Here is a 27300-nt window from a genome sequence, read left to right on the forward strand (position 1 = left end):
AGATAACATTTATTTTAAAATGTCTTTGCATTTTCAATTCCTATTAAATATATGGGTTGAAGTATTCCAAACATAATTTTGCATTACTGAAAATATATGATAATATCTCAGTGAGGAATTTTATTGCGTGTAAATTGTACTTTGTGCAATCTGTACAATCCACTATAGTACATGAATATAATAAATAATGTGGATCTTTCCCATTGAACATCTTAGCAATATAATGAAATGAAATAGAAAGATATTTCAACAATTTCTTAGGCTTTCATCTTTTCCAAGGGAACAGAAATGATGCATGACTATATTACTTCAGCTCCACTACGACACATTATATGTGAAATTATCAAGGACAGAGACATAATACAAGTCTATAGTTTCTTTTGTCAGCGTATTATTTAAATAATATATATGATAAAAACTTTAGAACTGCCAAAAAAGAGGAGAGTTGAAAGTAATCACATTATGTGCGAGGATGATGACATGTACAGAGAGATTAGTAATAAAACTTTATGTTCATATTCTTGCATTTGAAAATCATCAAAGTCTGTTAAATAAAACATAGTAGTATGTTTCTTATCAGTAATCCTAATTTGTTATTTTATCTCGCCTTTCTCTTCATTATTATTGTCTGCAACAGAGGAATCACATATAATTATAACGTAATTTTAAGGAAGTTGTACGGGATATTTTTCCAGGAACAGCACCACTCTTGTCCATGGGCTATGTCAGGTATTGCATTTCAGCCCTATTCACATAAAGGGATTTTCCCATGACGGACATTTATGACATATCCAAAGGATATGTCATAAATGTCAGATAGATGCAGCTCCCACCTTTGGGACCCACTCCTATCTCTAGATCGGGGCCCCCTAAATTCTGTTCGAGCTTTATGTGCTCACGCTGCCTCCCGGCCACTTATTGATTACATGGTCAGGAGTTATGGAGACAGCGTAACTCACTGAGCTACGCTTTTTCCATTAACTCCTATAAAACTGATTAGTAGTTACGGAACCAGCATAGCTCTAATGCTACGCTGCTTCTGTAACTGCCATTCACTACTATGGGAGTTACGGAAACAGCGTAGCTCAGCGGGTTATACTGCTTCCGTAACTCCCGACCATGTAATTAGGCAGAGGCCGGGAGTCAGTGTGAGCACAAAAAGCTAGAACGGGCTTTAGGGGGCCCCGATCTAGAGATAGGTGCGGGTCCCAAAGGTGGGACCCGCATCTATCTGACATTTATGACATATCCTGTGGACAAGCAAAGACAAGCCTAAAAAAATAGATGTGTAATTTTTAAGTGTCCATTGCCGAACTTTAGCTCTGTATAAGCTACATATTAGGATACAAGACTAAAGCTGGCCATATACTTCAATTATTGATCATCCACTATGCGGCCAATCAGCAGTCTGTGGAATCGTTTGTATGAATGAACCCACCAGCAACACAACAAACAAAACAGGCTGATCAAGCTGTCCGTTGTTTTTTTTCGGGGCGCACAATGGCAAATGATCAGCTGAATTCGGACAATCATTCTATACACAAGTAATTTTGGCCAACCATGGACAAAATTTTCTAACCTGGCTGATCACATTTTTGGCAGACAGATGTCTGCGGTTGACTACCGCGAACGATCATTTTGCGTTAAGAGATGGTCGGCCAAAATCAGCCATTTTAGATCTAATGTGTATAACCAGCTTAATATGATCCTAGACACAGTGATATGCCATTTATAATAGTGATTTGCAAATCATTATTAGAATACTGCAATTAAAACCTATGAAAAATGTTCCTAAGTTTAATGTCCAACACTGCTGTCTGCTCAAATTTATCCATCTTCCAATTCTCATCTTATCACCTGCCCTATTGATCCTATTCTTTCCAATCTCATTCATGATCTATTATTTGTTTTCATCTATACATTGACATCTTTCTTGAACCCATTTATAAAAAATGTCCCCTTTTTATACTTTGCTCAAGAAATCCTTTCTTTAGCCCTAAGTCCTCTCCAACTACTACCGAATATCACTTCTAGATCCCTTCTCATCCAAAGTGGTTGAACAATTTAGTTATATGGACTCCTCATCGTTGAGTACCCACCTTATGTGTCTAAGGCCGTATTCACACGAGCGTTGCCCATCTTGGATGTGAAAAACGGCTGTTTTTCACGTCTGAGGAGCATCCGTGCTCTGCGCTGCGGAACGCTATATCACGCAGACTAGTCTATGGAGGGATGCTTGAAGCGTGAACAAATAGGATATGTACTATTTTCTCACTGACCCTTCCCATGGTCCATTGAAACAACGGCCACGTGAACGGCCACATTAAGTTATATAGGTCTGTGTGACGGCCGTTGTTTCAACGGCCGTCACACGGACGTTTAACACGTTCGTGTGAATAAGGCCTAACACTCCACCAGTAATTGTGGAGCCTTGAAATTCATTCGCTCAGTCCCTTATATGCAGTCTAACATATACACCGCGTTCCAAATTATTATGCAAATGTTATTTTTCGCTGATTTTTCTAAATAGTCGATGCAAATGATGTCAGTATAATCTTCAAGCCATCAACCGTTGGAGTAAGATGCAAATTTTATTGAACAAATCTCCTAATGATAACAGATTTTTTTTTAGAAGTAAAAAACTCAAAATGCACAGTTTCAAATTATTATGCACAACAGAGATCAAAACATTTTAAAGGTTGTAAAGAGAACTAAAATGGTAATTTGCAGCATCAGGAGGTCATATTTACAGAAATCAAAAGCTCGTTCAATCAAAAAAAACTTAGCAGGCCAAGTTACGTGTTAACATAGGACCCTTTCTTTGATATCACCTTCACAATTCTTGCATCCATTGAATTTGTGAGTATTTGGACAGTTTCTGCTTGAATATCTTTGCAGGATGTCAGAATAGCCTCCCAGAGCTTCTGTTTTGATGTGAACTGCCTCCCACCCTCATAGATATTTTGCTTGCGCATGCTCCAAATATTCTCAATAGGGTTGAGGTCAGGGGAACATGGGGGCCACGCCATGAGTTTCTCTCCTTTTATGCCCATAGCAGGCAATGACACAGAGGTATTCTTTGCAGCATGAGATGGTGCATAGTCATGCATGAAGATAATTTTGCTACGGAGGGCACGGTTCTTCTTTTTGTACCACGGAAGAAAGTGGTCAGTCATAAACTCTACGTACTTTGCAGAGGTCATTTTCACACAGTCAGGAACCCTAAAGGGGCCTACCAGCTCTCTCCCCATGATTCCAGCCCAAAACATGACTCCGCCACCTCCTTGCTGACGTCGGAGCCTTGTTGGGACATGGTGGCCATTCACCAACCATCCACTACTCCATCCATCTGGACCATCCAGGGTTGCACAGCACTCATCAGTAAACAACACAGTTTGAAAATTAGTCTACATGTATTTCTGAGCCCACTGCAACCGTTTCTGCTTGTGAGCATTGCTTAGGGGTGGCCGAATAATAGCTTTATGCACACTTGCAAACCTCAGGAGGATCCTATACCTTGAGGTTAGCGGGACTCCAGATACACCAGCGGCATCAAATACCTGTTTGCTGCTTTGCAGTGGCATTTTAGCGGCTGCTCTCCTAATCCTATTAATTTGTCTGCCAGAAACCTTCCTCATTATGCCTTTATCTGAACGAACCCGTCTGTGCTCTGAATCAGCCACAAATCTGTTCACAGTACGATGATCACGCTTACATTTTCTTAAAATATCCAATGTTTTCATACCTTGTCCAAGGTATTGCACTATTTCGCACTTTTCGGCAGCAGAGAGATCCTTTTTCTTTCCCATATTGCTTGAAACCTGTGGCCTGCTTAATAATGTGGAACGTCCTTCTTAAGTCGTTTTCCTTTGATTGGGCAAACCTGGCAAACTAATTATCACAGGTGTCTGAGATTGATTACAATGATCCAAAGAGCCCTAAGACACAATACCATCCATGAGTTTAATTGAAAAACTAATAATGAAATGTTTATGACACTTAAATCCAATGTGCATAATAATTTGGAACACGGTGTAAAATGAATCTGTTTTTAAAATGGCAGTGGGCCACCTTACCTTTAGGATCACAACCTCCAAGGATTACATGCCGTTAGGCTCTTCTTTCCACACATGATGCATAGGTGTCATTTAACCCCTTAACGCTATGTGACGCAATAGTCCGTCACAGGCGTTGTCCTGTTAACGCAAACTGACGGACTATTACGTCACAGCATTTACAGGGTGCTGTGTCTGCAGACATGTCTGCAGACATGTCTGCAGACACAGTTTTAAAGCAGTGATAGCTTAACGCTATTACTGCTTCAAGGCCAGGACCGGAGCTAGTATCCGATCCGGCCGATTAATTCCTTAATTGCAGCGCTCAAAAGTGAACGCTGCATCTATGGTGTTTACAAACAGATCGGAACCCTTCAATGAAATCGCGGGGTTCTGATGACTGCTGCGGCAGACCGGAAGCCTAACAATGGCCTCCCATCTGCCAAGTACAGAAGCCTGCTAGGTCCCGCCCAGAGGCGTGTCTTGCCGCAGTAACAAGATGGCGCAGGCTCAGGAGCTGAGCTTGCGACATCAGCCGCCGGTGTCAGCTGTATGTTACAGCTGACACCGTGCTATAATGGCAAGGAACGGAGCTAGCTCCGATGCCTGGCATTAACTTATTAGATGCCGCGATCAGAAGCGATCGCGGCATCTTAGTGATCGACATCGACACGATGATAATGGCCTCCTGGTCTGCCACGTGTGATTGCCTATTAGGCCCCGATGGGACCTAATAGGCTTGCTGTCAGTGAATGACTGACAGCTCTAATGCATTGTACTACATGGGTAGTGCAATGCATTAGAGCAAAGATGAGGTGTAGGCCCTCAAGTCCCCAAGTGGGACAAAACAAAAGTTTAATAAAAGTGTAAAAAAAAAATTTCAAGTTAATAAAAACAAACACTGCCTTTTTTCCTATAGTAAGCCTTTTATTATTGTAAAAAAAATGTAAACGTTAAAAAAAGTACACATATTTGGTATCACGGCGTCCGTAACGACCCAAACTATAAAACTATAATATTATTTTTTTCTGCACGGTGAACACCGCAAAAATGTTTTTAAAAAAACTGACACAATCCCACTATCACAATCACCATCCCCTTTCCGTCGTAAACAACTTTCAGATTTTAATTTTCGTTTTTTCCTCCCCCACCTTCCAAAAGCCATAACTTCTTTATTTTTCCGTCGATATAGTCCTATGAGGGCTTGATTTTTGCAGGAACGAGTTGTCCTTTTTTGTAGCACCATTTATTGTGCCATATAATGTACTAGGAAACAGGAAAAAAAATATTTGTGGGGTAGAAAATGAAAAAAACAGCTATTCCGACATTGTTTTTTGCGCTTAGTTTTTTCGGTGTTCAATATGCAATTAAAATAACATGTTAACTTTATTTTGCGGTTCAATACGATTACTGTGATTCCAAATATATATTGTTTTTCATATGTTTTACTACTTTTACATGTAAAAAACTAAGTGTAAAAAATACAATTTATTTTGTGTCGCCAAATTCTGAGAGCCATAATTTATTTCTTTTTCCGTCAATTAAATGGTCTGAGGGCTTATTTTTTGCGGTACAAGCTGTAGTTTTTTTTAGTGATACCATATTGGGGTACATGCAATGTTTTGATCACTTTTTATGTCATTTTTTGTGGGAGATGAGGTAACCAAAAAATAGAGATTCTGGCGTTTACAATTATTATTTTTTTACGCCGTTCACCGTGCGGGATAAATAATGATATATTGTAATAGTTCAGACTTTTACGGATGCAGCGATACCAATTATCTTTATTTATTTATTTTTTTACTATGCTCTAAGGAAAAAATGGGAAAAGGTGGGTTTTTTGAACTTTTAATTTATTTGTATTTTTTTACACAAAGTATGTCAGTAATGTATTGCAGTATATCGTCTTTCTGACAGGCTTCTATTAAGGGCTTAACAAAAGCACAAAGATGGCGGACCTGGGGGCCTTCATTAGGCCCCCAGGCAGACCTAGCAACCATAGCCACCCCATTATTGCATTGTGGGGGGCGCGATGAGCTGCTAGAGGGGGTCACCCCCTTTCGAACTATTTAAATGCTGCGGTCAATATTGATTGCGGCATTTAACAAGTTAAACTAGCAGGATCACGCTCGTTACTGTGAAGGGCCGGCTGTAACATACAGCCGACACCCGTATCGTATGGAGCGGATTCACTCCATGAGCCCGTTCCATATGTCCCCTACCCAGCTATGACGTAACCATATGTCAAATGTCGGGAAGGGGTTAATTACTAATGGAAAAACACCTGTGGGGGAAAACCGCTCACTATACCGCTTAAAATGGCTGGAGGGGTGTACTTTCCAAAATGGGGTCACTTCTTGAGGGCTTCCACTGTACTCTGATACCTTTAGGGTTTTGCAAATGCGACATGGCACCCAAAAACCAATCCAGAAAAATCTGCATGCCAAATAGCACGCCTGCCTTTCTGAGCCCAGCCGTGTGTCCAAAAAGCAGTTTATGACCACATGTGGGGTATTTCCGTACTCTGGAGAAATTGCTTTACAAATTTTGTGGTGCTTTTTCTACTTTATCCCTTGTGAAAATGAAAAAAATCTACTTTTTAGTGGAAAAAATGTTGAGATTCATTTTTACAGCCTAATTCCAATAAAATCTGCAAAAGACCAGTGGGGTCTAAATGCTTACTTTACCCCTAGATAGATTCCTTAAGGTGTGTAGTTTCCCAAATTGGGTCACTTTTGGCGGGTTTCTACTGATTTGGTCCATCAGGGGCTTTGCCAATGTGACATAACACCCGAAAATCATTTCCGCAAAACTTGAGCTCAAAAAGTCAAATGGTGCTCCTTCCCTTCTGAGCCCTGCCGTGTGTCCAAACAGAAGTTTATCACCACATATGGGGTATTGTCATAATTGGGAGAAATTGCTTTTCAAATGTTGGGGTGCTTTTTCTCCTTTATGCCTTGTAAAAATTGAAAATTTCGACAATTTATTAGAAAAAATTTATATTTTCATGGCTTAATTCCACTAAATTCAGCAAAAAAAAAACGTGGGGTCAAAATGCCCACTATACCCCTTGATAAATTCTTTGATGGTGTAGTTTGCCAAATGTTGTCTTTTTGGGGGTTTCCACTGTTTTGGCATCACAAGACCTCTTCAAACCGGACATGGTGCCTAAAATATATTCGAATAAAAAGAAGGCCCCAAAATACTCTAGGTGCTCCTTTGCTTCGGAGGTCGGTGTTTCAGTGAATTAGCATATAGCACACATGTGGGAAATGTCTAAAAACTGCAGAATCTGGGCATTGCATATTGAGTTGTGTTTCTCTGTTAAAACCTGTGTTACAGAAAAAAAAAAGTATTAAAAATGAAATTCTGCAAAAAAAAACAACAAATTGGTAAATTTCATCCCTACATTGCTGTAATTCTTGTGAAATGCCTGAAGGGTTAATAAACTTTCTAAATGCTGTTTTGAATACTGTTAGGGGTGCAGTTTTCAAAATGGGGTGATTTATGGGGGTTTGCATTGTTTGGGCCCCTCAAAATCACTTCACAACTGAACTCATCCCTGTAAAAATAGCCTTTTGAAATTTTCTTGAAAATGTGAGCAACTGCTGCTAAATTTCTGAGCCTTGTAACGTCCTAGAAAAATAAAACGATGTACAAAAAAATTATGCCAATCTAAAGTAGACATGTGGTCAATGTTAATTAGCATTTATTTTGTGTGATATTACTATCTGTCTTACAAGCAGATAAATTTACATTTAGAAAAATGCTAATTTTTGCAGTTTTTCACTACATTTTGGTGTTTTTCACAATAAAATACTGAATGTATAGACACAATTTTACCACTAACAAAGTATAATGTGTCACGAGACAACAATCTCAGAATCGCTTGAATAGGTAAAAGCATTCCAAAGTTATTACCACATAAAGTGAAACATGTCAGATTTGAAAAATGGGGCTGCATCCTGAAGTGTAAACTAGTCCATGTCGTTAAGGGGTTAAACTTGTTTTTTCATTTGGACCTGATAGCTCCACTTTTTCGAACAAATTTCCCACAATCATTCTGTCACTATGCATAAGTTAACCAAACCTTTCTGGCTTCATGATTACTCAGAAAAGTGACTCCATGTGACTACGTTATTAGGATTCCACATTACGTTCTCCTCCCTGATGTTTGCACAGCTCATACGATGATAGATAATAACTTAAATTGATTATGTGATTCATAAAAACAAATGAGCACAAAATTGATTTGTAATGTTTTTTTTCTTCTCACATACAACCATGACCTAGACAGATGCTTTACATTCATTTCTACCCAGACCAAAGACTCCAGGCATCACCTTTAGAAAATAAAACTGCCTTCATTTAGGATAATTGCATGCTTTCTATCTCTTTAATCATTTTTATTGGACATGCGGCTCAAACAACGTGTTAATCTTCAGAAAATGACCTGATAACATTGCCGTTCTGCCTGATCTGTCATTTCGCAATAAAAACTAAGAATAAGTGAACAAATTTCAATAAGCTTTTCAGTGAAATCTTTGCATTTCAGAATATCATTAATTTACAAATGAATGCTACAAGTAATTAATCTTGGAAATTTTTGTTTTCTACTGAAATATCTAATGGGAAAACACTACTAGTTCTCGACTGGTATTCACCAGTGGAAAATACCCTGCAAAAGAGTATCATAGGTTATTAGGCCAAAAAAGACATGTCAATCTAGTTTAGCTTATTGTCCAGTTTTGTAGCTTAATTCTAGAGAGAGGTCAGTAATTCATTGCTATGTACATTCATTAAAACTCTCTATAGAGTGACTGCTGGACACTATAGGGGCATGTTCACACAGCTTATTTTCAGGTGTATTAAAATGCTCGTATTACCCGAAATACATTCAAAATGCGCCTACAAACAGCTTCCCATTGATTTCAATGGGAAAAAACACTGTGTAGTTCAAATGAGGCGTATTTTTACGCTGCTGAATCAAAAATTGCCTATTAAAAATAAGCTCAAAAAGAGAAGTAATATGTCACTTCTTGAAACGTTTTACAAGCTTATATTCCATTGACATTGAAAAAAGACGGCTTTGAATCGCTTTGGGGGGAGGCTGCTAAGTGGAGAGAGAGGCATTTTTCCTCTTATAAGAGTAGTACATCTAAACGGGGTTTGTAAAACTTTCATGCACATGCTTCTAAGGGGGTGCTTCTGAAAAAGTGGTCTTGGAGTGGAGCTTGGACTAGCACACTTTTCACAATAGTGCACTTTAACTGTTCTCTGTTGCATGACACAGAACAAAGGCACATTTTTTTATGGTGCTATTGGACATATAAAAAACAATGAATAACGGTACGTCTGTGACGTCTATTTCAGAAGGCAGCGGCAAATTTGCACCAGAATTAATATTATTAAAAAATATTTGGGAATGATGTGATAAAGATTGGTGATTCAGCACTCACTCACAGCAATGGCTGCCTGTCCAGCATAACTACCACACTGACACTGTCTCCTATCTCCATCTAAAATCTCTCTCTCTATCAAATTATTTTAAATCTATCTATTCTTTAATCTCTTCTCATTATGAATCACACTCACTGACACTAATCCATTATTTGTATGTATATATATATATATATATATATATATATATATATATGTGTATTCTTTGTTTTATTATCTCTTACTCTCTGACTGACGTCCTCTCTGTATCCACACAAAGCAGCAGCATCTCCTGGTTGGGCTGTTTACAGTGGCTATGACTCATATTACTGTCATCCACTGAGTCATCAGTGACTCACACCCTATATTCCTCATGATTGGCTGTGCTAGAGGAAGGGCTGCCTGCAAATCATTATGGAGAGGCCCGCCAGGCTGCTGCCTGAAGTCATGTGATGCTTTTTCTCTGTCTTATTGTCATCTTCTAATCTTTATAATGGTGGCCACCATATTAAGCAATTTGTACAGGACATATCCCAAAAGTTTAGGATGTGCTAAAATCCGAAACTTTTGGGAAATTCATAATGAATTTGATTTGTGTAGAGTTAATTCACTTATCTCTAAATATTGTTTTAGATTATGTTTAGATCCCAAACCCTGTCCATATTTCCTATGAATAATATGATCATGTATTAGATGGCTGACCATTTATGTGAATGGGCCACTATAGTAGAAATAGCTTCTTGCAGGTACTCCAGACAATAACAGGTGCTGGTATCAGGTGCTGAACCTGCAGAGGTCAACTAATTGCCAGCTGGTTCACAGTTAAAGATGGGGTTGTCCAGATGGAAAAACCCACTTAATGCCATTTCTTAATGTCACAAAACTGGTTTCCTATCATATTTTATTAACTCTACCCCACTTTGCATCAAATCCAATGCCGACATCAATGTTCATATGCAGTCACAGCTGTTAATGGTCTTTTCAGAGACTGTAATACTGGCAGCCTTTCCTTAGTGTAGGCCATCAATATCTGATTGGCGTAGGTGTGACTTCTGGCACCTCCGCTAATCAATTTAATAAAGAGTTGCAACGCATGTTTACCCGGTCACAGCACCGTACTTTGGTTGTGGCTGTGCATGGTACTGCAGTACAGTCCCATTCACTGTATACAGCTTGAATTTGGTTAAGAACTCCACTTTCTCAATAAACAAATTCCCTACAGTATCGCAACATGCTAGCAAAAACCTTGTCAGACTGCAACTCCCATCACAACCACTGGCTGGCCACACATAGACGCATCTTGTGACAGAGTATCGTGAAATCATGTTTTGTTTTGTTTTTTTCAAAGCTGGTCATCTGGCACCACACAGCTCAGGACAAATTGATATATCAGGAAAGGTAAGGAAGGACACATCTCTACATAGCGTTAGCTTTTCCTTTATTTTACAATCAATTAAATTATAAATTAATAACCTTTTTAAATCTACCTGTTTAACAAAGTATTGTGGGAATTTAGACTGATCAGGAATATAGCAAAAAATGATGACGACATTTAAATATGCCATATGGAAATAATTGCTCTCCAAAATACTATTCCATAAGGACCCAATAATAAGTAGCAAAAACGATTTAAATAGCATTAACCTGTCTGCTTTATTATCTTAACCCAATTCTCTAACATGGCGCATTGTTAATTGCAATGTGCCCTGTGCAGCCCGGCAACTACAATGTCAGAATTAATCTGCATAACATGATAGTTTACCATGCCATGTTACGTTAATTATACTTGTGTGGGAAAACTTGATTAGAATTAACTTTAACAAGAGATGAGGAGTTGCAAGAAATGCATTCCATGTGTTTTTCTCCAACTTGCCATATGCTGTGAATTGTTTGTTATTTCAATCTGCAAAGATTTATTTTATCAAATATTAATTAACATTAAAAAGAGAGTCAGTTTAATAAATCTTTCAAAATTCATTTTGAATTTAGAATTTTTAGGATCAAAAGTGTAGCCAAGTATACTGTTTCCTCAAGATAAGGAAATGTACCCATATGATCAGCAAACAATTCCCCAAGGGAAATAATAACTACAAATTTGCAAAAGTTAAAATATCAAATTCAAAAGAGTTAAAATAAGATTAATTTTAAACTAATCTATTAATAACATGTATAAATGTACTATTTATATTACATAAAAAGTGATGTTTTGCTAGCAGTTTTATGTTGGCAAAGTGTCACAGATAGTATTGAACGAAAGCATTAACCCGTGTGGCAGAAAGACAGATGTGAGCGCAAGAATCTCCATTTAGCTAAACATTTGACAAACTTTGACGTCTTTCTGTCCAGAAAGCCGAACAGACACGAAGCGGCTGAGCGCTCACACGAGCACTTCAGCTGCTTCGTTCTAGCGATTTGGGTGGAGGTCTCAGTGCTCAGACCCCCACCATCAAAACTTCTGACATGTCACTATGACATGTCAGAAGTTTGTCAAACGTTTAGCTACACTTTAAACATTTAGGGACCAAAACTTTAGGTACGTAAAACATTAAAACAGGAAAGAAAGACCTTTAGGAAAACATTTGGCTGCTGAAAGTACATTGGCATTTATCTTGTTATTGGCACCAATAAGCTTAAAACATTATATATAAAAAAAACATTTCTGAAAATAAGTGGTGCATGGGAAAACATAAAACTTTGTAATATATATTATTAAGGGAAAGCGTCATCTTCATCGCTTTCTCTAGCAGCCTGTAGTTCCTCATTCCTTGCATGCAGGCGTTTTGTAACTGTTCAGAAACTTCCTTATACATCTCTAGTGTGGAGATTAAAGAAAAAAAAAATATCACAGAACTGACCCAACAGCCATCAAAAGCTTCTATACAAAACCTATTGAGGTTAAAATTTCAAGAAAGTTCATTAAAGGACCATCAATATAAAACGTAGCCTTTAATTAAAACAGAATACAAAATTCAAGTGTTTTAAATTAGGTTGCACCACATACGTGAGAAAAAGGCCCAAAAATTATAGCTCATATAGGGGTATCAGTGTAGATGTATGGGTTTCTCCCTATACATATCCCTAAAGTATAAAAGTACTGCCTGCAGCAGAACTGCCACCACTCTCAAACCTCCTTTTTATACCCTACTAAGTCCCTAGTTGTTGGATAAATCTACATCAGACAACTGTATGTCTGTATAACAATATATTTATCCACGACCACAACGTTCCTATAAAGCTGGTAAAGATCCCAATACATAATCGCAATATAATATAATTCTAAGTCCCAATGCATTTCCCTATGACTAAATTATAGTTCATCAGGGGACAAAAAGTACCGTTCAAAATGAACTGCTATGCTGTAGAGTCAATACAATGCTACATAGAATTGTTGCAGTCCAAAAAAACATAAGCAAAAAAAGCGTCTGGCATCATCTGGAAACTGCTGCAATAAGTAGGATATGGCACTAATTGCACCGTCAAAAGCCTTGGCCTTATAAAGTCCAAAGATAATTTCCAATGCCTTTTAATTGAATATGAGAAACAACATGCTAAAAATCGTGCCACCCATTTTCATATCTATATATGTCACAGCAGATTGACATTCACTCTGATCAGCGCAGGTCTCTGCATCCTCGATTAAGGACTGAGCATGTCTAGAAGAGATACAGTGCCATTATTTTGTGTCCTTTATTTTGAACTGTTCATGACTGAAGGGGAATATAGTGCAAGCGCACAGAGTACTGTGAGTATGTACAGGATGACGCATTGCTAGAACAATAAACAGTGCATGTGCAACTGGCATATACAGAGGGATTTAGAGTCATGAACGCCGGAGGATCAACAGTGCTAGCCCCAGCTAGCTAGTGGAACAACCCCTAGTGTCAAAATTATGGAATTACAGGGTGACAGATGCATTCATATCCCTATCTAAATTAGACACCATTGTCACTTGAGCTCTGGTTCACCAAAACACTACAAGGCAAGTTCAGCATATATACAATTAGAGCAAAGATTACTCAAAGTTACTACATAGGGGCGATAATCTTGGCACCTACTTATTTGTACATCCAAACACGAGATCGATACTGGATCGATTTCATATGTGAATCGTAAGCCAAATTCATTCCTGTTAAGGTTCTTAACAAAATCTTTAAAAAGGCTCAGAGCAGATGACTAAGACATCATCTATGTATCTTGTCCAAAAGACAAGATAATTAGGATACTTCTTTATTGGATTCACCGGGGCCAACGTTAAGGAAACTATAGGCAGTGTTGTCTCGAAAAGGAGTTCGGTCCCTGACAAGTTGTTTGTTTTTCTGATCTTTCAGAACCACTTTAACCCCTTAAGGACATGGCCAATTTTGGCCTTGAGTACAGAACAATTTTTTCATTTTTTTTTTCTTTGCATCCTGGAGCTCATAACTTTTTTTTTTTCACGTAGCTGTATGAGACTTTGTTTTTTCCGGGACGAGTTGTACTTTATGTAGGTGTAATGTTTTTATATATTTACATTATTCGTTTAATTTATATACCATATTTTTCGGACTATAGGACGCAGTTTTTTTCATAGAAAATATGTTCTAATCTTGTGCTGCATCCTATAGACTGAAGGCAGAAAACTAACAGTGTATGAAGAAGAAGGGAAACTGAGTTCAAAGGTCCTTGCAGTGCAGTGTAATGGTAGCAGCATGTCCTGTGCGGTGTGTAAAAAATCTGCTCACCGAACAGTCACATTTTACACACAGAGATTTGTCACCTGACTATTCAGTGAGCAAATAACACAGACATTTGTACACACAGCACAATAAATCTGTGCAGGTACTGATCTGCAAGGACCTTCTAGCCACGCCCCCTCCCATGAACAGACCAGCAGCGAGATAGATTCATCACTATTAACCCCTGACTCTCCACATCTCAGATGTCTGGTGAGTGTATGAGAGCACTAATAAGGCTGCCAATATCTTGTCTTTCTGTGGCTGGCATGGTGTTGGGGCACTGTGGTACGAAATGTATAGTCAAAGGCAAAAAAAAATTTGTCTTCTCTTTTATACTACAAATTATTGGTGTGTCTTATGGTCTAGTGCGTCCTATACTCCAAAAAAATACGGCACACTTTTATTTTTGCATGAATTCAGAAAAAAAATCTGTTCTGCTGTAGTTTTCTTTTTTTTTTTTATACAGTAAACACTAATCATAAATGCTGCTATACATTTGTTGTATGGATTGTTATGTCATAGTGATACTAAATATATGCATATTATTTTATGTTTTGGGACTATTAAATGTAAAAAAAATGGGCACATGTGTGTATTTTTTTTTAAAGATTTTTTTTATTTAACATGACATTTTTGTTATTCATTTTACTTTTTTCCATCTCATAGGGGGATTTTTCATTTAGATTTAGATTTTTTAACTTTGATGTACTGGCATTTATCTACATGCCAGTACATTAGCCTGTGTACTGATAGCAACCAAACAGTTACCTCCAATGGACCCTGGGCTGTCTGGCCATGAAAGGGTTGTTCTGTTTTTTCATTTTCGCTTTGAATGCTGCAATCAGATTTGATCACTACATTCAAGGGTTTAAAGTCAGAGAGAAGAGGCTTCTCTTATCTTCGCCATTAGAGCGGGGTTGTGGCTGGGTATTACATGCGTTGCCCCGCTCCTGATTGTGCGGGCACGCTAGTTGTGCCCGCGCGATCAGCATGACGTCTATGCTCGTCATGATGCAGCAACGTCGAGCCGCTCGTGACGAGCATAGACGTCATGCGTCCTCAACCAGTTAAAGCATTCTACGTTTGTCTGCAGTTTAGACTATTTTTTAAAGGAAGTCTTAATGATCTTTAATTGTTACAACAAAAACAATCTGTTCACCCAATTTGTCCCAGTCTTTACCAAGATTTTATTCTCCTTCTCCACTAATAATTGCATAAATTGTAAATAGTAGTTTGTAACAAGATACTTCCACCGTGACAACAAATAAGCGTATCTACCATATTTATACACAATCTTTTTGCCACAATTCTATTTCTAATGTAATTACCAGGCTTATTTTGGTCTTCATGCCCAAGCATTCTGTTTCGATTTTTCATCTTTGCATTCCAAGAGTCATAACTTTTTTGTTTTTCCGTCGACATAGCAGATTGAGGTCTTGTTTTCTATGGGACTAGTTGAGTTTTTTAATTTCACCATTTTTGAGTGTATATAATTTATTGTTTAGCTTTTATTAACTCTTTTTTGGTGGAAATTTAAAAAGAATATTCAGACATTGTATTTTTGCATTTTAACTTTACGACATTCACTATGCGTTGTAAATAACATGTTACCTTTATTCTATGGATCGGTACCAAATATGTCTACTTTTTTATGTTTTACTATGTTTGCACAATAAAAACCCTTTTAAAATAAAAATAATTTTCCGCCACATTTTAAGAGGTGTCACTAGCCATATGGGGGTTTGTTTTTTTGCGAGACAAAGTTTAGTTTTTATTGGTACAGTTTTGGGTTACATGGGACTTGATTAATGTTTATTTTTTTAGAGAGGAATTGAAAAAAAAGTCAGTTTTGCAAATTTTTTTGCACCCTGTGGTTTAATTAATGTGTTATCTTTATTTTTCAGGTCGTTATCATCACGGTGATTCCATATATGTGTATTTATTTATTTGTTTACAAAATAAAACCACTTTTTATGGAAAAACGTGGTTTTATTTTATTTTTTGCAATCTTTTTTTCAGTTTTTAATAAAATATATTTAACTGTTTTTAATTTATTTATTTTTAGTCCCACTAGGGGACTTTATAATGCAATCTTCTGATCACTGATATAATGTTTTGGTATACTTAGTATACCAAAGCATTTTTGCCTGTCAGTGTAAAACTGACAGACAATCTACAGTATTAGGCCATGCCTCTGGCATGGCCTAGTAGGCATACCGTTGTGGCAGGATGCCACAGATTTTGCCATCTTTATATTGACTTTTTACGCATCTAATACACAGTGCCAAGAAACGTTAACTTTACTTTTTCAATGGCTTTAGTTGGGTGATATCACGCTGCAGCAAGTTATCAGAGTCAAGATAAACTTGGCTATATCTGTATTTCAACCCACTGGTAGCGAGCAATCACATTTATAGGAATAGTCTCAGGACAGATATTGATGGCCTATCGCTAGAATATACCATTAATTTACAATTGTCAGATGCCCATACCAATCACTAGAGCAAAGTGGTAGCGGCTTTGTTGATTTCTCTGGAGGCCGTATGGTCAGCCATTAATTATACAGCCGACTATGTGCCCTCCCAAAAAAGCCAAGTGGGGCCATCAGAAAACAAAGTGACACTCGGCTTTCCTAACACTACTGCCACAGCCGGGGTCACTGATGTTGGACTCCCCATTAGACATTGATGGCTATAATATTTTATGCTTGGGTATCTGTAGAATCGCTCACTGCTTTGTTAAAATACTTTTCTGTCTAAGGTCGCTGGCTGTGCCACTTACTCATGATGCTCTCAAATAGCTCGGCATGAACACAGTAACAGATTCCCTTTAAGTCACAAAAGAAAAGTGGCCAAAATCAAGCAGTTCTACAGAAACATATTTCCATATGTCCCAAATTTGAAACTGTATTATATCTGCAAAGTTTGCTCTTCATAAAAAATCACAGAAGTACAAGACTGTAACAAAAAGGAAAAAAAAGAGTTTTATGATAATAACAATTGATAATCAGTAATAGCTGAAAAAGGCAGAGGAAAAGCTACAAAATGAGAAGTCATAGCTTTGCTTCCAGAGTTACAGAAACTTACATGGCAATTGCTAGAGGTCATATAAATGTAGGATTAGAGACAATAGCAAAGCAATCAACAGACTGGGCTCAGATGCACGCAGAGTAACAGTAGAGGCTAAAAGCTAATGGAAGGCCAATCTTTGAAGGCTCAGACCTAGCAAATGAATACTCAGAGGTGCTAACAAAGTAGTACATGTAGGCTTAAAGTTTCCAACAGAGTGATTTTAGTATGAGCCCTGGTTTTAAGACCAGTAACAAGGAGAATCAGAGCTCATCCAACAGCAATCAGTAAAGGATCAAGTTCATAAGCCATACAGTAATTAGAGGATGGTACAATTAACAAGAAATTTGATTGCAATGGATCAGGCAATGGTGTAAATACATATACATTATTATAGACTTCTCTTTAAAAAAAAAAATATATATATCATAAAAAAACCGTGAACATGAAAATACATTTTAATGTTCCCAGAATTCAACATATACAAGATAAAGGTCATGATCACAGAACAGCCATTGATAGAAGAACACTTCAAATGAAAAATGAAGCAACTTTTTAATATGTCTCAATTAAAACGTTCTATATTTTTGGCTGTACAGCTCCTATGCAGATCCATGTTTGTCGATGGTAACAGACAACAAAGAGACCCTATAGTCTGATCCTCCCTCCTATTTGTTCCCTATAATAACTAACATGCACTTGATAGGTTAGCAAGAAGAAGGGTACAGATAGAAGAGAGTATGACTTCAAGTGTAGACTACAGGGTTTGTTTGCTGACTGTTACAATGGAGATGCATAGCTCTGTATTGGAGCTTTAGAAACAAAAAAATAGGAATTTTTAATGAAGACATCGCAAAGTAGCTTCATTTTCATTTTAGCATTGGAACAATAAAACATTTTTTTTGAAGTTGTAGTTGGTCTTTAAAGTGTATGTCTAACTTTGATCTCCATTGTACAATTTACATATGGAACTAATCTACATAAAAATGTAGGTAACTTTATAAATGCATTGCGTTCCTTATTGCTCACTGATCCTCAGTTACAGCCTATATTATAGTCCAGAGCAGTATTCCCAATTCTGAAAGCTTGAGAGCGAAAATCTCCCAGCATTCCCTGCTTGTCCAGTGTCTGCTCAGAGCTTGCTCTTGTGATATGCGGTCTGGGAATGTAGGAAAAACGTTACTGTTCCACGCAGTTGTAGGATTGCAGCTGAGCAGTTAGGGTTAGGATGTATCTTACATCCCCACCCTAACAAACTTGTTAACTGTTTCCAATGACAACATGCAGAACAGTGAATGCAGCTCTGGAGTATAATACCTAGGGCTGAGGAGGGAGGTCAATGTAGAAAAAAAAGGGGTAGCCAGGTTAGAGAGGGGTCAGACTATATTGGTGGGGGGAGAAACAGAATGTGGGGAGAGGACTAGACAACAAGATAAGGAGATCCTTTCGTTACAAAACATCAGTGTAAATAAAAAGGACCGATTAATGTCAAATCACATTTCTGATAATAAAAGTGAAAAACTGACAGGCAAGTTAAAGTGTATGTTCACAAATGCCAGAAGTCTAGCAAGCAAAATGGGGGAGCTGGAGGCCTTGATACTGGAAGAAAATATAGATATAGTTGGTGTTGCTGAAACATGGCTGGACTCTTCACATGACTGGGCTGTAAATCTACAGGGTTTTACACTTTTTCGTAAAGACAGGACAAATAGGAAAGGTGGTGGTGTATGTCTGTATGTGAGAAGTGATATGAAGGTGAGTGTGAAAGAGACAATAGTGGGTGAAGACTGTGAGGAGGTTGAAACCTTGTGGGTGGAACTAGAAAGGGAGGTAAACACTGAAAAAATTACTTTTGGTGTAATCTATAGACCCCCCAATATAACTGAGGAGATGGAAGGTCAGATATATAAACAGATGGAGCGGGCTGCACAGGCGGGTACTGTAGTGATAATGGGAGATTTTAATTTCCGGGATATTAATTGGTGTCATGGTTCGGCTTCAACTGCAAAGGGGAGACATTTCCTCAACCTGTTGCAGGAAAATTTTATGGGCCAGTTTGTGGAAGACCCGACTAGAGGTGAAGCTCTGTTGGATCTGGTCATTTCTAATAATGCAGATCTTGTTGGGAATGTCAATGTTCGTGAAAACCTCGGTAACAGTGATCATAATATAGTTACATTTTACCTATACTGTAAAAAACAAACGCAGGCTGGGAGGGCAAAAACATTTAATTTTAAGAAAGCCAATTTCCCCAGGATGAGGGCTGCAATTCAGGATATAGACTGGGAAGAACTAATGTCAAATAATGGAACAAATGATAAATGGGAGATTTTCAAATCTACTTTGAGTTATTATAGTGCAAAATTTATTCCTACAGGTAATAAGTATAAACGACTCAAATTAAACCCCACATGGCTTACACCTTCTGTGAAAGGGGCAATACATGACAAAAAAAGGGCATTTAAAAAATACAAATCTGAGGGTACAGCTGTAGCCTTTGTAAAATATAAAGAGCTTAATAAAATCTGTAAAAATGTAATAAAATTAGCAAAAATACAAAATGAAAGGCAGGTGGCCAAGGATAGTAAAACAAATCCTAAAAAATTCTTCAAGCATATAAATGCAAAAAAGCCAAGGTCTGAACATGTAGGACCCCTAGATAATGGTAATGGGGAGTTGATCACAGGGGATCAAGAGAAGGCAGAGTTACTAAATGGGTTCTTTAGCTCTGTATATACAACAGAAGAAAGAGCAGCTGATGTAGCCGGTGCCAGTGCTGTTAATATATCAGTTGATATACTGAATTGGATGAATGTAGAGATGGTCCAAGCTAAATTAAATAAAATAAATGTGCACAAGGCTCCGGGACCAGATGGGTTACACCCTAGAATTCTTAAAGAGCTTAGTTCAGTTATTTCTGTCCCCCTTTTCATAATATTCAGAGAATCTCTAGTGACAGGTATAGTGCCAAGGGACTGGCGCAGGGCAAATGTGGTGCCTATTTTCAAAAAGGGCTCTAGGTCTTCCCCGGGTAATTATAGACCAGTAAGCTTAACATCCATCGTGGGGAAAATGTTTGAGGGGCTATTGAGGGACTATATACAGGATTATGTGACAATAAATAGCATTATAAGTGACAGCCAGCACGGTTTTACTAAGGACAGAAGTTGTCAAACTAACCTAATCTGTTTTTATGAAGAGGTGAGCAGAAGTCTAGACAGAGGGGCCGCTGTGGATTTAGTGTTTTTGGACTTTGCAAAGGCATTTGACACTGTCCCCCATAGACGCCTAATGGGTAAATTAAGGACTATAGGTTTAGAAAATATAGTTTGTAATTGGATTGAGAATTGGCTCAAGGACCGTATCCAGAGGGTTGTGGTCAATGATTCCTTCTCTGAATGGTCCCCGGTTATAAGTGGTGTACCCCAGGGTTCAGTGCTGGGACCACTATTATTCAACTTATTTATTAATGATATAGAGGAAGGGATTAATAGCACTATTTCTATTTTTGCAGATGACACCAAGCTATGTAATATAGTTCAGACTATGGAAGATGTTCATGAATTACAGGCAGATTTAAACAAACTAAGTGTTTGGGCGTCCACTTGGCAAATGAAGTTTAATGTAGATAAATGTAAAGTTATGCATCTTGGTACCAACAACCTGCATGCATCATATGTCCTAGGGGGCGCTACACTGGCGGATTCACTTGTTGAGAAGGATCTGGGTGTACTTGTAAATCATAAACTCAATAACAGCATGCAGTGTCAATCAGCTGCTTCAAAGGCCAGCAGGATATTGTCGTGTATTAAAAGAGGCATGGACTCGCGGGACAGGGATGTAATAATGCCACTTTACAAAGCATTAGTGAGGCCTCATCTAGAATATGCAGTTCAGTTCTGGGCTCCAGTTCATAGAAAGGATGCCCTGGAGTTGGAAAAAATACAAAGAAGAGCAACGAAGCTAATAAGGGGCATGGAGAATTTAAGTTATGAGGAAAGATTGAAAGAATTAAACCTATTTAGCCTTGAAAAAAGACGACTAAGGGGGGACATGATTAACTTATATAAATATATTAATGGCACATACAAAAAATATGGTGAAATCCTGTTCCTTGTAAAACCCCCTCAAAAAACAAGGGGGCACTCCCTCCGTCTGGAGAAAAAAAGGTTCAAGCTGCAGAGGCGACAAGGCTTCTTTACAGTGAGAACTGTGAATTTATGGAATAGCCTACCGCAGGAGCTGGTCACAGCAGGGACAGTAGATGGCTTTAAAAAAGGGTTAGATAATTTCCTAGAACAAAAAAATATTAGCTCCTATGTGTAGAAATTTTTCCTTCCCTTTTCCCTTCCCTTGGTTGAACTTGATGGACATGTGTCTTTTTTCAGCCGTACTAACTATGTAACTATGTAACTATGAGTACAAGCTAAATAATGTAATGTCCTTACAAAATAAATTTTTTTTTAATGTAGGTTATTATCAACATATAAACTGTAAAAAGAGGTTCAAAGGTGGACATACCCTTTATTCTAAAGTTTCTACTGACAATCTAATGTGTATTGATGTAGCCTGAATGTGCCCACATGACTGTTATCAGGAAAAACAATGATCAGGCATATTAGATTCCAACATACTAGATCCTTTGTTCCTCTAAGATATAAGCGCTGCCAAAGTTGCTTATACATTTCTCCCTTTTGAAATAAATATACAGATCAACAATCTGAGCATGCATGTTTATGGGTAAATTGGGGGATCGCTGTTGCATTGTTTGGCCAGCATGATTTTGATTTTATAAACTGATATTCCCCACAGACAGAATAGAATTGAGCTTAATGTGAGTTCTCGGAGTGTGCTTGATGAGCATTGTGGGTGAAGCAGCAAGTACCATTTAGCAAGAAAAGTCAGTTTTGAGTAGGTCTTGTCAATGATACTTAACAAAAGTGATTGGAAATGCCTAAGCAAGTTTGCATGAACCTTTGAAACGCCACTTTACAATGTTTTTTTTTAGGTAATAAGCTTTTCTTTTAACCCTTTTGGGACACAGCCTGTTTTGGCCTTGTTGACATTTCAAATCTGACATGTGTTAGTTTATTTGGTACGAACTTTGGAATGCATTTCACCTATCCAAGCGATTCTAAGATTGTTTTCTCGTGACATATTGTACTTCGTTAGTGAAAAAAATTTGGTCGATAAATTCAATATTTATTTGTGAAAACACCAACATTTTGAGAAAATTAGCAAAAATTTAAATTTTTCTAAATTTAAATGTATCTGCTTGTAAAACGGATAGTAATGCCACACAAAATAGTTATTAGTTAACATTTCATTTTAAAGAGAACCTGGCAAGGGAGCGTGTCTTTGCTATGGACAGTGCAAGCACTGAATAGGAGAGCGCGTGTTGGGTTCGTGGACCCACTGGGCCATACCGCCTTGACGGTATGGCAGCTGGCCAACAGGGCACAGGTCACAGTCTATAGTTCATATAGTGTACCTGTGGCAGCTCGGACAGTAGCTAGGCAGGCTCGGCTGGGACTAGGCAGCAGTTAGACGTCAGGTATGGAGTAGCAGGACAGGCATGGAATACAGCACAGCACAACTACAGCTCAGCACAGCACTTGACCAGGATAGCACGGGATACAGGATACAGGTACGGATAACACTAGGAACTGGAAAAAACTAGGAGACCATTTGCATAGACAAACTTTGGGTATGACAACAATGCTCAGGCATGGGAGGAAGGGGCACAGCCCTTCTTATAGCCCGGTGTGTTCTGGGAGCAATCAGCTCAATCTCGCACGTGCGTGTGCTTTGGCTTCTTGTGGACTGAGCTCTTGAGCGCACCCTGATGGTCACTGTTGAACAGGATGGCCGTATGTGCAGACATCTCTGGAGAGAAGGGTGTCGATTATATGGAAGGAGTTCGTGGTCAGCGACCACGGACGTTACAGCGCGCATGCGGGCTCTCCTCTCTCCAGCTCTTACACTGTCTGTAGCAGTGACACACCCTCTTGCCAGTTCGGCAAAGTACAAGACTGATCTCTCGCAAGAGCTGGAGAGGAGAGCGCGCATGCGCACTCTACTCTCCCCAGCTCTTACACTGTCCATAGCAGTGACATGCCCCCTTGCCAGTTCGGCAGACAAAGTACAAGACTGATCTCTCGCAAGAGCTGAAGAGAGGAGAGCACGCATGCGCGCTCTCCTCTCTTCAGCTCTTACACTGTCCGTAGCAGTGACACGCCCCCTTGCCATTTCGGCAGAAGACTGATCTTGACAGCTGAAGAGTAAGAGCGTGCGCGCGCACACACTCTCCTCTATCCTCACTCCTGCTGTAACACTGTCCGTATCTGATTGGACAGTGTCACAGCCATAGTAACATGCCCCCTTGCCATTACACGCCCCATTGACCGTTCAGGGGGTTATATAAATATCGGGCGCCAAATATAGCGGCACCGATATCTTAATAACGGAGGAGGGTAGAAAAAAATGTAAAGTGCCCCAGGGTTTGTGCAGCCCCGCCCATTACATGCTGCACCCAGCTGCACATGTATGGGGAGGTGAAAGGTTCTCTTTAACAGCATCGTTTTTTGAACATTCTTTTATTTTTCTAGGACATTACAAGGCGTAGAACTTTAGCAGCAATCTCTCAAATTTTCAAGAAAATTTACAAAACCTATTTTTTTCAGGGACCAGTTCAGTTCTGAAGTGGCTTTGAGGGCCTTATATATTAAAAAGTCTCCATAAATCACCCCATTTTAAAAACTGCTCCCCTCAAAGTATTCAAAACAGCATTCAGAAAGTTTCTTAACCCTTTCACAGGAATTAAAGCAAAGTAGAGGAAATGTACAAATTTCCTTTTTTTTGCGAAAATTAATTTGTAATAAAAAAAATTTCTGCAAGGGCTTGTCCACACGTAACGGAATTGCTGCAGAAAATTTCTGCAGCATTTCCGTTAAAACTAATAGACATTCCGCTGCGGAAAAACCGCACCATTTCCTGTGTTTTTTACTGCAGAAAATTGTGCGCGTTTTGCTGTGTTTTGTTTCAATGTCGGAAAATGATAATATCTCAGAAATTGACATGCCGCGGTACGAAAAATATGCACCGCAGGTGAATTTCGGGTTGGAAATTTACAGCTTGTGGATGAGATTTGAGAAATATCACCCACTTTGCTGCTACTGTATTCCGCTGAGTATTTTCCATCGCAATTCCAGACAGAAAATACGCAGCAATTCAGTTACGTGTGGACAAGCCCTAATGCAGGTTTTACCAGAGAAACATAGCTCAATATTTATTGCCCAGATTTTGCAGTTTTTAGAAATATCCCACATGTGGCCCTAGTGTGGTAATGGTAAGGAGCACCTCGTGGATTTTGGGGCCTTTTTTTGGGGCCTTTTTTTTTCTTTAGAATATATTTTAGGCACCATGTCAGGTTTGAAGAGGTTTTGTGGTGCCAAAAGTGACCCTATTTGGAAATTACACCCATCAAGAAATTTTTTTCTAGGGGTTTAGTTAGCATTTTGACCCCACAGGTCAGAATTTATTAGAATACGGCCGTGAAAATGAATATCAACATTTTTTTCCACTAAAATGTTGAATTATTACAAGGGATTAAGAAAAAGCATCCCAACATTTGTTAAGCAATTTCTCCCGAGTACGGAAATACCCCACATGTGGTCATAAATGTTTTTTCATTAGAAATTAATTAACCCTTTCAGGACTGATCCATTTTTTGCTTTTTCAATTTCGTTTTTTACTCCCCGCCTTCCAAAAGACATAATGTCTTTCTTTTTCCGTCAAATAGAGAGGTGAAAGGGCTTATTTTTTGCAGGAGGAGTTGTAGTTTCTATTGACATAATTTAAAATACCATATAATGTACTGGGAAACTGAAAAAAATAATTTCAGGCATTACATTGGAAAAAAATTGTGATTCCTCCATTGTTTTTTTTTAGTTCCGTTTTTACGACTTTTATAGTGCAGTAATAATGACAACTTAACTTTATTCTGAGGCTCAATCTTATTATGGTGATACCAAATTTATATAGTTTTTTTTATATATTTTACTACTTTGACAAAGAAAAAACTATTTGTTAAAAACAAATTTTTGTTTCACCACATTCTGAGAGCCGTAACTTTTTTTATTTGTTGGTCGATTGAGGACAAGCTGTAGTTTTTATTGGTATACATTTTTGGTACATACAACTTTTTGATCACTTTTTATTAAAAAATTTTAGAGTTAGGGGGGATTCACACGAGCGTGTATTCGGTCCGTGCGGGCCGCGTGGTTTTCACGCGGCACGCATGGACCAATACAAGTCTATGGGGCAGTACAGACAGTCCGTGCTTTTTGCGCAGCGTTTGTCTGCTGCGCAAAAAGCGTGACAGGTTCAATAACTCTGCGTATTTCGCGCATCACGCACCCATTGAAGTCAATGGGTGCGTGAAAACCACGCAGGTTGCACGGAAGCACTTCCGTGCGAACCGACTGAAACAGCGCACCAGCTGTCAAAAGGATGAATGTAAACAGAAAAGCACCACGTGCTTTTCTGTTTCCGACCATCCAAACGGAGTGTCTTTGCGATGAGCGAAGCCGGACAAGCGAACCGAACTTCACCGGGTTCGGCCGAACTCGTTTTGGCCGAACCCGGCAAAAAAATTATCGGTACGCGACGTCAGGAGATAGTCACTGTCCATGGTGCTGAAAGAGTTAAACTGTTTCAGCACCATGGACAATGACTTCCGATCCCAATATACATGAACCTGTAGAAAAAAAAAACGAAGTTCTGACTTACCGCTATCTCCCGGCTTCTTCCTCCAGTCTGACCTCCCGGGATGACAATTCAGTCCAAGTGACAGCTCCAGCTAATCACAGGCCAAGCACAGGCTGCAGCGGTCACATGGACTGGCGCGTCATCCAGGGAGGTGGGGCCTGATGTCGAGAGGTGCGTCACCAAGGACGCGTCACCAAGGCAACGGCCAGGAAGTTCTCGGTAAGTACGAACTTTTTCTTTTTTTTCAACAGGTTTTTCGATAGGATGTGTTCAGCATTCACTGTCGAGGGTGCTGAAAGAGTTAGCTCTTTCAGCACCTTGGACAGTGACGGCCGTCGACTAGCCTCATCTCTATGATGGCGGCTGCGCGAAAATCACGCAGCCGCGGATCAGACACGGATGACACATGCAGCTGTCAAATGGTTTTTGTGCGTGCAAAACGCAGCGTTGTTTGCGCGCGCAAAAACGCAACATTCGTCTGTATCTGCCCTAAAGGTGACCAAAAAACCCAGAAAGTTATTTTGGAGTTTTAAATTATTTATTTTTTGTGGCTTTTACCTTAAGCTATAAATGACATTTTACTTTATTCTGCGGGTCAATACGATTATGGCGATACCATATGTATATAGTTTTTTTATGTTTTGCAGCGTTTGAACAATAAAATCACTTTTTTTTTTAAAATAATTTATTTTTTGTGTCACCATATTTTGAAAGCTGTAACTTTTTTATATTTCAGTCAAAAAAGCTGTGTTTGCGGGACAGGTTGTAGTTTTTATTGGTACTATTTTGGTTACATACGACTTTTTGATCACTTTTTATTCTATATTTTGGGAGGGGGGTGTCCAAAAAATAGCGATTCCAGCATTGTTTTTAATTTATTTTATTGCAATGTTCACTCTGTAAGAAAAATAACATTATAGTTTTATAGTTTGGGTTGTTAACAATGAGGTGATACCAAACATGTGTACGTTTTCATTTTTTTCCTATTATAAAAGACTTATTATAGGAAAAAAAAGCAGTTTGTGTTGTTTTAACTTATAAATTTTATTTTTAAACTTTTTAAAAACATTATTATTAAATTGTTTAAACTTTTTTTTTGTCCCACCAGGGGACATGAAGACCTGTAGCACCCATCACTGCTATAATACTTTACCTACGTAGTGTAATATATTATAACTGTCAGTGTGACGCTGGAAGTCACTCTGACAGGAAGCCTATGAGGACCAGCCTAGTCCTAATAGGCTTCCGTAGATG

Source organism: Rhinoderma darwinii, chromosome 5, assembly GCF_050947455.1.
Source record: "Rhinoderma darwinii isolate aRhiDar2 chromosome 5, aRhiDar2.hap1, whole genome shotgun sequence".
Taxonomy (NCBI): domain Eukaryota; kingdom Metazoa; phylum Chordata; class Amphibia; order Anura; family Rhinodermatidae; genus Rhinoderma; species Rhinoderma darwinii.